This window comes from Myotis daubentonii, chromosome 15 (assembly GCF_963259705.1).
Source record: "Myotis daubentonii chromosome 15, mMyoDau2.1, whole genome shotgun sequence".
NCBI lineage: Eukaryota > Metazoa > Chordata > Mammalia > Chiroptera > Vespertilionidae > Myotis > Myotis daubentonii.
This window is the reverse complement of record NC_081854.1, coordinates 32,589,354-32,601,253: the sequence shown is the minus strand read 5'-3', so window position 1 is coordinate 32,601,253 and position 11,900 is coordinate 32,589,354.

Below are 11,900 nucleotides of genomic sequence, written 5' to 3'. Positions count from 1 at the left end.
TCAGCTCACCGTCCAAGGGACAGGCCTTTAGGCTCATAAGGCAGATGTGGACACTGAGGCTCAGAGAGTTGAACAGTCTGGCCCAGGCTCCAATAAATATTTTTGTGATACTACTATTAATTTCTCAACAACAATGGTATACCAAACATAAAGGCATTGTATGTAAACTACTGGACACAAAATAATGGGGATTTAAATGTGAATAACAACCGTTAGGAGTAATTGAGACAGTTGCATGACACTGATTTTGTTAGATGGAGTCCCTTTGTTGCCATCTATTACAAAACTGACGCACTTGATGTGTGAACAGCCCATCTTTAGCATCAGTAAAGCTATAATAAAAATACAAAGTGTTCTTTTTAAAATATATTTTTTATTAATTTCAGGGAGGAAAGGAGAGGGAGAGAGAGATAGGAACATCAATGATGAGAGAGAATCATTGATCGGCTGCCTCCTGCATGCCCCACATTGGGGACCGATCCTGCAACCCGGGCATGTGCCCTTGACTGGAATCGAACCTGGGACCCTTCAGCCTAAAGGCCGATGCTCTATCCACTGAGCCAAACCAGCTACGACCAAAGTGTTTTTTAAATAATAAAAATGTCCAGTGTTAAGAGCACCCCCTTGGATATGGCACCTTGTACAATGCGCAGCCTAAAAACCGAACAGAGCAGCTCTGAGGAGTAAGGGGGTTTGAGCTAGGGGCTGCCTTCCCAGAGCCTGGGTACCACTCGGGCGCACCCCCTGGCTTCACCGGCTGTGAGTTAGCCCCACCCCAGCATCTAACCACTAATGACAAAGGGCACTGATGGTCAGAAAGGAAGGAATAGAAGGAATACAGGAGGTTGGGCTTATATACACTTGGTGGCACTTTCCCCTCAGTGCTGGCACAGAGCCTGGCACCCAGAGGGCACTCAGTAATGCAGACTGAATGAATGCTACGTCCATGCTCCCAGCCTCACTCCTTGTCTGCATCCCATGTAGTGCTGAGGTCAGCGATGGTGGCAGATGGAGGGGCCCCAATCCAACACCTCACTGAGCCAGGCGACAGGAGCTGGTTCCCACAGGCCCTGAGACACAATGAACCATGTGAAAGCCACTGGCCAGAACCCCTTGTAATCGGGGACAATGCTTGGCCTTCGGTCCTGAAGGACATCTCGGGGTCTCCGGAGGCTGGAGCAGTCCTTCCCAATGCCCTGGCCTTCTGCCTGCGGCCGAGGGTGGGCCCACCTGGCGACTCCTTCCTTCCAGCTGCCGGCTCCCGGAGTTCCGGCCACACCTTTCCTGTGGCCGCCCCTTCTCTTCCCGGCCCCCACCCTGCTGGCCGGCTGCTCCGTGTTCTGTCTGCCACCACTCCCAGCCTTTCAGGGCTGTTCCCTGGGGCGTGGGGCTGGGAGCCTCAGCCCGTTAAGAGGTGACAGAGCTGGGAGGTAGGATCGGGATGATGCCATCTTGGGCTTTGTGCACCTGACTCAATTGTCATGTTAGGTGGGGGGTGGCTTTTGAGACACTGGTGCTCAACTGTGTAATAGCCAGTATGTGGGCGCCCTCCACACTCATTCAGGCTTTGCTGAGCAGTCTCGGACAGGCACTTGCCAGTATCCCCATCTCACAGATGGGAAAACTGAGGCTTTGAGAGGTTTGAATGTCTCAACGAGGTCACAGAACTAAGTTTATGGGAGGTTGGAAGGAGAAGTGGGATCAAGGTTTAAGCCCAGGCATATCTGCCTCCAAATACAAAGGGTCTAAGCACTCCAATCCTGTCTTATGGAGGCGCTGCAAATCCCAAGACTCAGCCGGCCTCAGCCGCTCACTCAGGCTGCACCTGTGATTCTCACACCTGGTAGAGATGCCCGGGACCTTGTTGGAATCAGAAAGAACATCCCCCCCGCCGCCCCATCCCCTTCCCTCACCAACTCCTGGCTCCAGCAACATCCAACAAAACACCTGAACAGGCCAGAAAGTCAGGTGGACTTGGCCCAAACAGTGTTTCTTGTGGGAGAGACCAGAAGCAGTTGTGTGGCTTCCTTCTAAAGTTTTTCTAGGACAGACCTTGGTGTGTGTGCATGTGCATGCGTCTGCGTGTGCGTGTATGTATGAGTGTGTGAGTGTGTACCACCTACGCCTGGTGGACAGATGGCTCCTTGGGGCCTGGCAGTCAGAGAGAAGATGCAGGCAGGGGCAGAAGGAGAAGGGAGAGGGAGGCAGGGACCACAGTCAAGTCACAAGACCAGGGGTGGTTAGTGAGTAACCCGAGCAAAGGGCAAAGGTTGAGAAGGGATAGCAAGGCTACTCGCGGGGGCGGGGGGGGGGGGGTGTCTCCAGGCTCTGGGGGTATATCTGCACCCCCACCCACCCCCCCAGCAAAGCCCTGTCAGTAGGCACCACTGAGCTGCCGAGGAAAGAGCCCTTACCTAGGGGTGAGGAGAGCCGGATCTCGGCCTCAGCCTTGTCCGTTGTGAGCAGTCATGTTCCTGGACAGATGCATCACCACTTGGACCCTCAGTCTCTCCATCTGGAAAGTGAGCGCCACATAGTTTCTACCTCACAGGGGCGTTGCGAGGAGTGGATAAGCTATCGCTGTGAAACCAAGTGCTTCTTGGTGCTTATACGGATTAGGAGAAAAGGGGAAAGACTCAGGCCACCCCAAAAGGTCAGTTGGAGGGTTGAGGGAAAGAATCCTCCATTTCCTCCAGGGCCTGCCCTCAGTGTGGCCCTACTTCCTGTCCCAAACCGGCTGCTCGGGCCTGCCCTCATTTAACCCCTCTGCTGCCCAAAGTCAGCTCAGCTGCTTTGCCAGGGCCTGACCTGGCTGAGTTGGTTGAATTGGCCTCAGCCTACATTTTAAAGCAAAATAAACCTCTCCCTGCAGGAGCCCATGGGACAGTCCCTCTCCTACCCCTGCACACGGCCGCAGCTGCCCGTGCACCCCCCTTCCAGTTGCTCCAATTTCATGGTGCTCTAACACTCAAGGTCAGTGGGTCACCAGTGTGGCTCTTCCACTCCCTCTCTACCCACAAGCTCCAGCTAAGGAGGCAGCTTGGGGGCCGCCAAGCGGAACTAGAAGCAGCACTTCTGAGACCCCTTCGGAGCTCCTCCTGCCCGGGCCAGGTCTGCCACCAGCTTGCTGTGCGAGCTCTAGATGCCCGATCTCCTTGACTGTGGGGCAGGTTAGGTGACCAGAAACATCCTCCCAGCATTGCCTCTCACAAAGTCTGATGGCCAGGGTGGCACTTTTCTCCACCCCGGCCCACCTAGAAAAGTCTCAGGGGAGGATTTTGATTGGTCCAGGGTAGGTCACACACCCATCTCTGCACCAATCACAGTGGCTAGGAGAATGGTAAATTGTGATTGGCCAGACCTGAGTCACAAGCTTTTCCCTGTTGCCAAGGGGCAAGAATAAAATACTGTGCTAGGCACCTGTCCCAGGAACCTTAGGTTCTGCGCTGGGAGAAGCCCATTCCCTGAGGTCAGGGATGCAGTTCCATGGGCAGAGAGTGCGGGCGCAGGGCAAATCCAACAGGCAGACACATGTGCACACGTAGGGGAAGTCCGGGGGGGATGGGAACAGGGTGGAAGGGAGTCGTGTGAGCAGGGCCCTGCAAGGGGAATACATCGGGACCCCCACCCCTTTCTGCCATGTGTCCAAGGAGAAGGGGATGTAGTGATACCCCGTGTGGTTCCAGTGCAGCAGGCCAGGCAGTCCTGCCGCCAGAGCACACATTGCAAACATCTGCCCAGCGGCTGCTGGGGGTCGCTCTCTTGGAGTTTCCTGCTGCTGACAGGAACCAGTTCGCCTTTTTATTACCCGCAGCGCACATCTGGGAACACTCTCGGATCAGTCTGGCTGAGCCAGTGGGCTGAGGAGCTGACTCCCAGCCAAGCTAACGGGGCAGGGGGGGCAGCAGTGGCGACAGGCTGGGTCTGGGAAGTGCCTCCCTCCCCCGCCCCTCCCTCGAAGCTGCCCCATGTGACCGCAGCTCCTGGATGGCGTCCACAGAGGCGGTTGTGTAACCAGCCTTGTCCAGGAGGGAGGGGAGGGCCGAGCTGAGGGTGGGGTCCCGCCAGGGAGCCCGTCTGCCAAGTCCAGAGGGGGCGCGGGGCGGGGGGGCGGGGGGGGGCGGGAACTCTGGGACAGCCTGGTGTCTGGGCTTCTCTGATTATGGGCTGAGTGTGTTCATTCTGCCCCTCCTTTCTGTTCTTCTTTCTCTCCTTTTCCTCTTTTAATCTTTCTCTTCTCTCCTTCCTCCCTTCCTCCCTTCCTCCCTCCCTCCCTCCCTTCCTTCCTTCCTTCCTTCCTTCCTTCCTTCCTTCCTTCCTTCCTTCTTTCCTTCCTTCTCTTTCTTCCCTCCCATCTCCTCTTGTTCCCTTTTACTTTTTCATATCTTCCTTCTCTCTTTCCCTTTCTTTCATACTTTTTTCCTTTTTTCTTCTTTTCTCACCTTCTGTCCTTCCTTCCCTCCCTCCCTTCTTTCCTTCCTTCCTTCTTTCTCCCCTCCCCTCACCTTCTCTCCCCTCCCTTCCCCTCTCCTCCCCTCTCCTCCTTCCCCACGACTTTTTCATACTCCCACTTAACGAGCACATCCTTAAGGTCCACCCTGGAAACTGGGCAGGAGGCAAGAGCCTGAACAAATGACATTTTAGACCAGTGGTTCTCAACCTTCTGGCCCTTTAAATACAGTTCCTCATGTTGTGAGCCAACCATAAAATTATTTTCGTTGCTACTTCATAACGGTAATGTTGCTACTGTTATGAATCGTCATGCAAATATCTGATATGCAGGATGGTCTTAGGCAACCCCTGTGAAAGGGTCGTTCGACCGCCAAAGGGGTCGCGACCCACAGGTTGACAGCCACTGTTTTAGACAAACCTAGTTCTTCTGTTGAAAGACAACTGGGGGTTCGGTCAGGGGAGCTGGCTGTGCTCGTGCCTGCCCCCCTCCCCGCGAGCCTTCACAGAGAGAAATGGCCCCTCAGCCTCCAGTTACAGGCCCAGAGCTCTCCCGCCGCTCAGGCATCACAGACGCCGGCTTCCAAGGTGCTCGTGGTGCTGAGAGGACCTTCACTGCCTGCAGGGCTGGAACTAGGCCATGGTTCTCAGAGTCCTTCCGGTCACAGCATAACCCACCACCCAGCTGGCGGGCACCAGACGGCTCCTCGCCTCGCTTGCTTGGCCCTCTGTCGGTCCATCCTTTTGTCTGCCTCTGTGTGGCTCCCTTGAACAGACACCTGCTTAAACCCCCACCAGGCCACTCTGTGACATGTTCATTTAGTTTTAATAGAATCAACTCTCCTGCAAATGAAACAGCTCACCAGGGAAGGCTGGTGACCGTAGGGCAGAGGAGGGCAGGAGTGCTGGCCCCTGGTCGCCTCAAAGCCCCCAGCAACGGGGAAGTCCTGTGGTATCGCCAGGGATCTCAGCGTCTTCGAGGCCTGGCCAGGAACATGCCCTGCGTTGTGCACTCATTCGTTTCACAAACAGTGACTGGCTCCTTCTGGGGGGTCACGCTGTGTGCCAGTGTCTGGAGTATAACAGCGTGCAAGACAGAATGTCCCTGCCTCCTTTAATTTAGCAGAATGTTAGGAACAAAACAAAATTAAGTAAGTCCAAGTACTTACGATGAGGACGGGCCTATTAATAAACCAGGCACCGGAACCTACGAGTCCCAGTCAGTCCGCCTCCGAGGGGTGCTCCTTCAAGCTGGGCTGGGCAGGGAGAGAGGGTCCGATCTTGTGAGAGCCGGGAAGAATGCTCCCGGCATTGGGAGCAGCACATGCAAAGGCCCTGAGGTAGGCACAGCTTGGTGGGTTCTAGGATTTGAAAAGAAGCCAGTGGGACTTGCATGAAGAGAGCCAGAAGGAGAGAGGGACAAGCGGAGGCTGGGGGGGACAGGGCCTGAAAATGGGGTCCTGTGAGCCATGCCAGGTCCTTTGGGCTTTGTTCTAAGAGCAACAAGGAAGTTACTCCTTGGGCTTGAGCAGGGGAACATCCTAATCTGGCTCACATTTCAGGACGACCACTCAACAGGTGGTAGGAGAGGCAGAGAGTGAGAGAACAGAGAGGAGTCCATGGACAGGTGGAGCCCGGGAGCTAGAGAACGACAGGCTGAATCTGGACAAGTCAGGGAGCTAGTTAGCAAGGGAAACACTTAAGCAAGTATTTACAATGCAGACTGAAAAGCAAAAGCTATATGGGTAGCTCAACGGACTGCAGAAGTCGCTAATGACAGGCACCCAACCCAGTCTGGGAACAGACAGGAGGGCTTCCCAGAGGAGGAGACATTTAAACTGAAAAGGGAAAGGTGCATAAGAGCAAGCAGGAAGGGGGCTGGGGGCAAGCGGAAGCATGCTCATCTGAGGACAAGAGCTCATGTTCCCAGGTGCAGAGGGGAGGAGGGGAGGCTGGAGAGCCAGGCAGGGCCAGCCTGAGGTCACAGAGCGGGGAGGACTTTGTTCTGAGGGCCCCTGGGGCCACTGGAGGATCTAATCCTCAGTGTCGTTGTCAGATGTGTGGTATCGAGAGATGTTGCCGCTGGTGGCATCGGTGTGGGGGAGACATGTCTAGAAGGTAACTCATCAGCTTCTCCCTGAGCTCCCCCAAGAAGAATCAGCCATGAGCACCCTCCCTGGGAAGGTGGCCGTGCTGTCCGTCTGGCTGTGGGACAGACGGCGCAGGCTGAGAGCTGAGATTAGGCTTCAAGGAGGGTATTTCCATCTTGGGGGTCTGGAGCTCTGACTGCTGAAATTCTCTTCCTGCATCTGCTGCTTTATGGTGCCGGGGCCTGGCCTACCTGCACCCGGACCCTCCTCTGGCCTCTGGAGAGTGTCACTGAGGTCTGTGCACGGGAACCTTTTCTGTTCTGGGTCTGCTAGGAACGCGGGTTTGCTGTTGTTGTTCGTTAATTCTCACCTGAGGGTATTTTTCCCATTGATTTCTTTTTTAGAGAGAGAGTTGAAAGGAGGGCTGAGACGCAGAGAAAGAAACATCGATGTGAGCAAGACACACGCGCCCTGATTGGAACTGGGGACCGAGCCTGCAACCCAGGTATGTGCCCCGACGGGGAATCGAACCCACAACCTTTTCTGGTGTACTGGACGATGCTCCAATCAACGGACACACCTAGCCAGGGCTATTTCCATTCTTAACACTGTCTCCCTCCCCCACCCCCAGGTTTGCTTGAATCAGAATTCAAATAAGGCCCACACACTGAAGGTTTAATTTAATGTGTAAGTTTAATAGTCTCTTTAATATATAGGTTTTTCCTCCATTCCTCTCTCTCTCTGCCTCTCTGCCTCCGTCTCTTTCCCTCTCTTGTTCTCTTCTGTTCCCCATGCCTGTCTCTCACCTTGTCTGTCTGTCTCCCTCTCCCTTCCTGTCTCTCTCCCCCTCCCTCCATCTCCGTTTTGTTACTACGTATTTATTGACGAAGCAGGGTTGTTTGTCTTGGAGAGATTCCCACAGTCCTGGGAGTCATTTTAATGTGGTCTCTAAGTAACTATATATATGTTTAAAAACCATTGTGCTATGTCAAGGCTCTGGCCCTTGGGGCTGGATACTCCTTTGTGGTGGGGCCACCCTGTGCACCGAGGCTGAGCAGCGTCCCTGCCCCAGGAGCACCCCGGGGAGCTGACACTTGGAGGGGGCTGATATGCAGTCGGTCATTTATTGGGGGTGCCCTGGGAGCAGCATCATGGGGGGTAAGAAACAGGCTGGGCAGGGGCATCGAGCTACCATGCAGCCTTGGCCAGCCCCCTGATAGCTATGGAGCTGGGGTGGCCCTGGGGGGGTGGTCCCCAGCTGAGCCGAGATGTCCGGGCCTTCATGTACCAGCATGTGTCACTGAGCACTGGCCACCTGGGAAGGCCTGACCGTGGCTGGGGCTGACCCTGAGGGCGACAGCTGAGCTGTCTGTCCCAGTGGTCGGGAAAACACATCCCCACTGAGGGGTCTGGGCAGCCCCACAGTCACCCGAGTGAAAGAACGAGTGTGGGAATGATGGGGGGGGGGGGTCCTAAAGCTCCAGGTGGGCTGTGGGGCCTGCGCTCTGCCTGGGGAGGCACGTGGGGAAGAGCAGGCCTGGGCTCCTTCTCTGAGCACCTCCTGCGCGGCACACCCCGCACAGAGGTGTCGCACGTCTGCAACGGGGACGTGCCACAGCGACCGAGCGCGGCTGGGGGAGCAGCGCAGGTGACAAGGGCATCAGCTGAAGAAAATGTGATAAAACCAGCTATGCCCGTCTGCCTGTTCATCTGTAGCAGTGTCGCTGAGGTATGATTCACACACTACACAATTCACCCCTGTGAAATGCACAGTGCCGTGTTTTTAAGTATATTCACAGCTGGTGCAACCATCACCACTACCGAACTCCAGAACACTTTCATCAGCCGGGAGAGAAACACCATACTCCGTCCCTGTAATCACTCCCCATGCCCCCTGTGCTACCCCTAATCTACCTTTGTGTCTAGGGATTTGCCTATCCTGGATATCTCATGTGGGTGGAATCATACAGTATGTGGTCTGACCGGCTTCTTTCACTTAGCCTGATGTTGTCCAGGCTCGTCCATGTTGTATTTCACTCCTTTTTATGGCTGAATAATATTCCAGTGTCTGGAGAGACCATATTGGTTGATCCATTCATCCATTGATGGATATTGGAGTTGTTTTCACTTACGTATTGTAACAATGCTGCTGTGAACATTTGTGTGCAAGATTTTTGTGTGGCTGTATATTTTCAGTTCTCTTGGGCATATACCGACAGATAGAATTGCTGGGGCACCTGGTAACTCTATGCTTAACCTTTTCAGGAACTGCCAGGCTTCTCCAAGGCAAACTGTCCATTTACATTCCCACCAGCAATGCATGATGGTTCTAATTTGTCGACATCTTCACCAACACCTGTTACTGTCTTCCTTATTCTAGCCACCGTAGTAGGCATAAAATACTATCTCCTTGTCATTTGAATTTACATTCTTTTCATGTGCTTATTGCTTGTTTTCTTTGGGGGAATGCTCTTTGCCCATTTTAAAATTTGATCGACTTTTTATTGTTGAGTTGTAAGTATTCTTTATGGGTTCTGGATACAGGTCCCTCATTGGATATATTATTTGCACAGATTTGTCTCCCGTTCTGCGAATTGTCTCTTCACTTCATTGTGGTCGCCTTTGAAATGCAAAAGTTTTTAATTTTGATGAAGTCCAATTTCCCTATTTTTCTTTTTGTTGCCCTTTTGGTGTCATTTCTAAAAACCATTGCCTAGTCCAAGGCTATGAAGATTTCCCCCTGTTTTCTTCTAAGAGTTTTATAGTTTTAGCTCTTATATGTAGGTCTTGATCCATTTGGAGTGTAAGTATATGGCATGGGATAAGGGTCCCACTTCCTTCTTTGGCCTGTGGACGTGTAATTGTCCCAGCCCCATTTACTGAAAAGACTGTTCTTTCCCAGTGGAATGGGGGAAATTCAGTTGACTGTAAGCGTAAGGCCTTATTTCCAGACTCGCAGCTCTCTGCCACTGATGTAGAGTCTACCCTCATGCAGGAGCCACACTGTCCTGATGACTACAGACGTGGAGTAAGTTTTGAAATCAAGAAGATGCCAGCCCTCCAACTTTGCTCGCTTCTTTCAGGATTGTTCTTGGAATTTTCCAAATGGATTTTGCATTTCCATATGAAATTGAGGATCAGCTTGCCAACTTTCCGGCTGCTTTTTATTCTGAACAGTATCAGTGATAAAAATCCTCCATCTCTCACTACCACATGCCTCTGGGGTGCCACTGGTTGAGTGTGGACCGAAGAACCAAAGTGTGTGGGTAAAACCCTGGCCCTCCTGCTTACCTGGGCCTCTCCATGCCTCATGCATCTCAGGTGTAAAATGTGGGTGGTGACTGTGTCTACCTCATGGGCTTGCTGTGAGGATGAACTAAGCAAACACAGGTGAAGGACTTCATCGCCCAGAGCCGTGGTCGGCAAACTGCGGCTCGCGAGCCACATGTGGCTCTTTGGCCCCTTGAGTGTGGCTCTTCCACAAAATACTGACTTCCGTGCATGGGCCACGAAGTTTCAAGCACACTGTATGTGTGTGCCCGCACATGGTATTTTGTGGAAGAGCCACACTCAAGGGGCCAAAGAGCCGCATGTGGCTCGTGAGCCACAGTTTGCCAAGCCGCAGTTTGCCGAGCCGCAGTTTGCCAACCACTGGTAGAGTATGTGCTCAATAAATATTCGCTACCGTTCTGAGCCTTGCAGCAGCCCCAGACGATAGGTGCTCTCAACCCTGCCAGCACACGTGATGCTCTTAGGAACTTTAAAACGTAGCCTTGCAGGCCCCACCCCCAGAAATTCTGATTCGATAGGTTCAGGGTACAGCCCAGGAAAATTTTTTTTTTAACTCCCAGGTAATTTTAAAGGGAAGGTTGCTAAGGACTATGGTTTAACTCGACACAATCATCTCCACTTGTCGGGTAAAGCACCTGGTACCCCCCTCCTGAGGCCATTTTCATGGATCCAGAGAGGACAAGCCCCCTGCCATCAAGAAGTTGACAGCTGAGCTGGCGAGCAAGGCGGTGTGTCCCTGAAGCAGTGTGGTCAAAGGACGGACAAGGTACCGACGCAGCACAAGATGCGGGGATGTGAAATGAGAGATAAACAGCTGATCAGCAACAGACCAGGAACAAAGCGAGACCCCGGGGGTGAGCAGCACGCTGAGGCCACCGGGTGGGAGCCCCCGCTCCCCACCCCCCAGGAGCTGTTGTCAATGGGAACCCACAGGCCTTCCCAGGGCAGCTCTGGGACTAACCGAGATCATCAGTGTGGATCTGACTGTGCACGTTTCCTGCGGCTGCTGTAACACATTGCCACAATTTCATGGCTGGAAACAACACGATGTATTTATTATCTCGTAGCTCTGGAAGTCAGAAGCCCTAAAATGCAGGTGTCGGTGGGGCTGTATTCTTTCTGGAGGCTCTAGAGGAGACTGCTTCTCCTCTTTTCCCATTTTCTAGAGGCTTCCCCCATTGCTTGGCTCATGGCTTCCTCCGTCTTCAAAGCCAGCCAGGTAGCCTGCCCCGCTCCCCCCCCCCCGCCCCCCGCCTCTCTCTCTCTCTCTAACCCTCCCCGCCTCCCTCCTATAAGGACCCTTGTAATGACTGGCTCCCTGAGTAAGCCAGGAGCATCTCCCATCTCAAGAACCTCACTTGGATCACATTTGCGAAGTCTCTCTGCCATGTGCGGTCACATACAGGATTCAGGGATTTGGTCATGGACATCTTTGGAGCCATTGTTCTGCTGCCCACAGTGATGACAGTTAACATGCGTTGATCCCTTCTGACCTGCCAGGCACTGTGCTTTGGTACCAGGCCGCATGGCCACTCGCAGGGACACCGCGCTCCTATTTCATCAGGGGGCACAGAGACCCCGAGGTCGTGGCGGCAGAGGCAGGACCAGGACCGAGGTGGGCCTGGCCGTCTTGACCATCTTCCCTGTGGGAGCAGCTGGGAGCATCCGCGACCCAGGAGGTGTCAATCAACATGAGAGTCGGAGGAGCTGTCAGAATCAATCATGATTTACACTAAATAAGCTGGACCGACAGCCAGAGCTGAGGCAGTGAGAGGACTGACGGTCTTCCAGGAGGCGGGACAGCAAGACCAAGGCCCCGTCAGGACAGGAGCATTCGGGGCAGAGAGGGGCCTTGCTGAGGAGAAGGGTCCCCGGGCTGGAGAGGCCTGTGAGCCTTGAGTGCCGAACTTCAGTGTGTCGACTCGGATCCTTAGGCCCCGGGAGCCATAGGAGGTGTGTGAGCAGAGGTGGCACATGAGGAAGAGGTATGTTAGGAAGGCTGTCCCTCACAGGCTGACATGCCATGGTCCTCACCCAGGGCAGCCTTCTGTCCCCCGCTCAGGGCGCAGG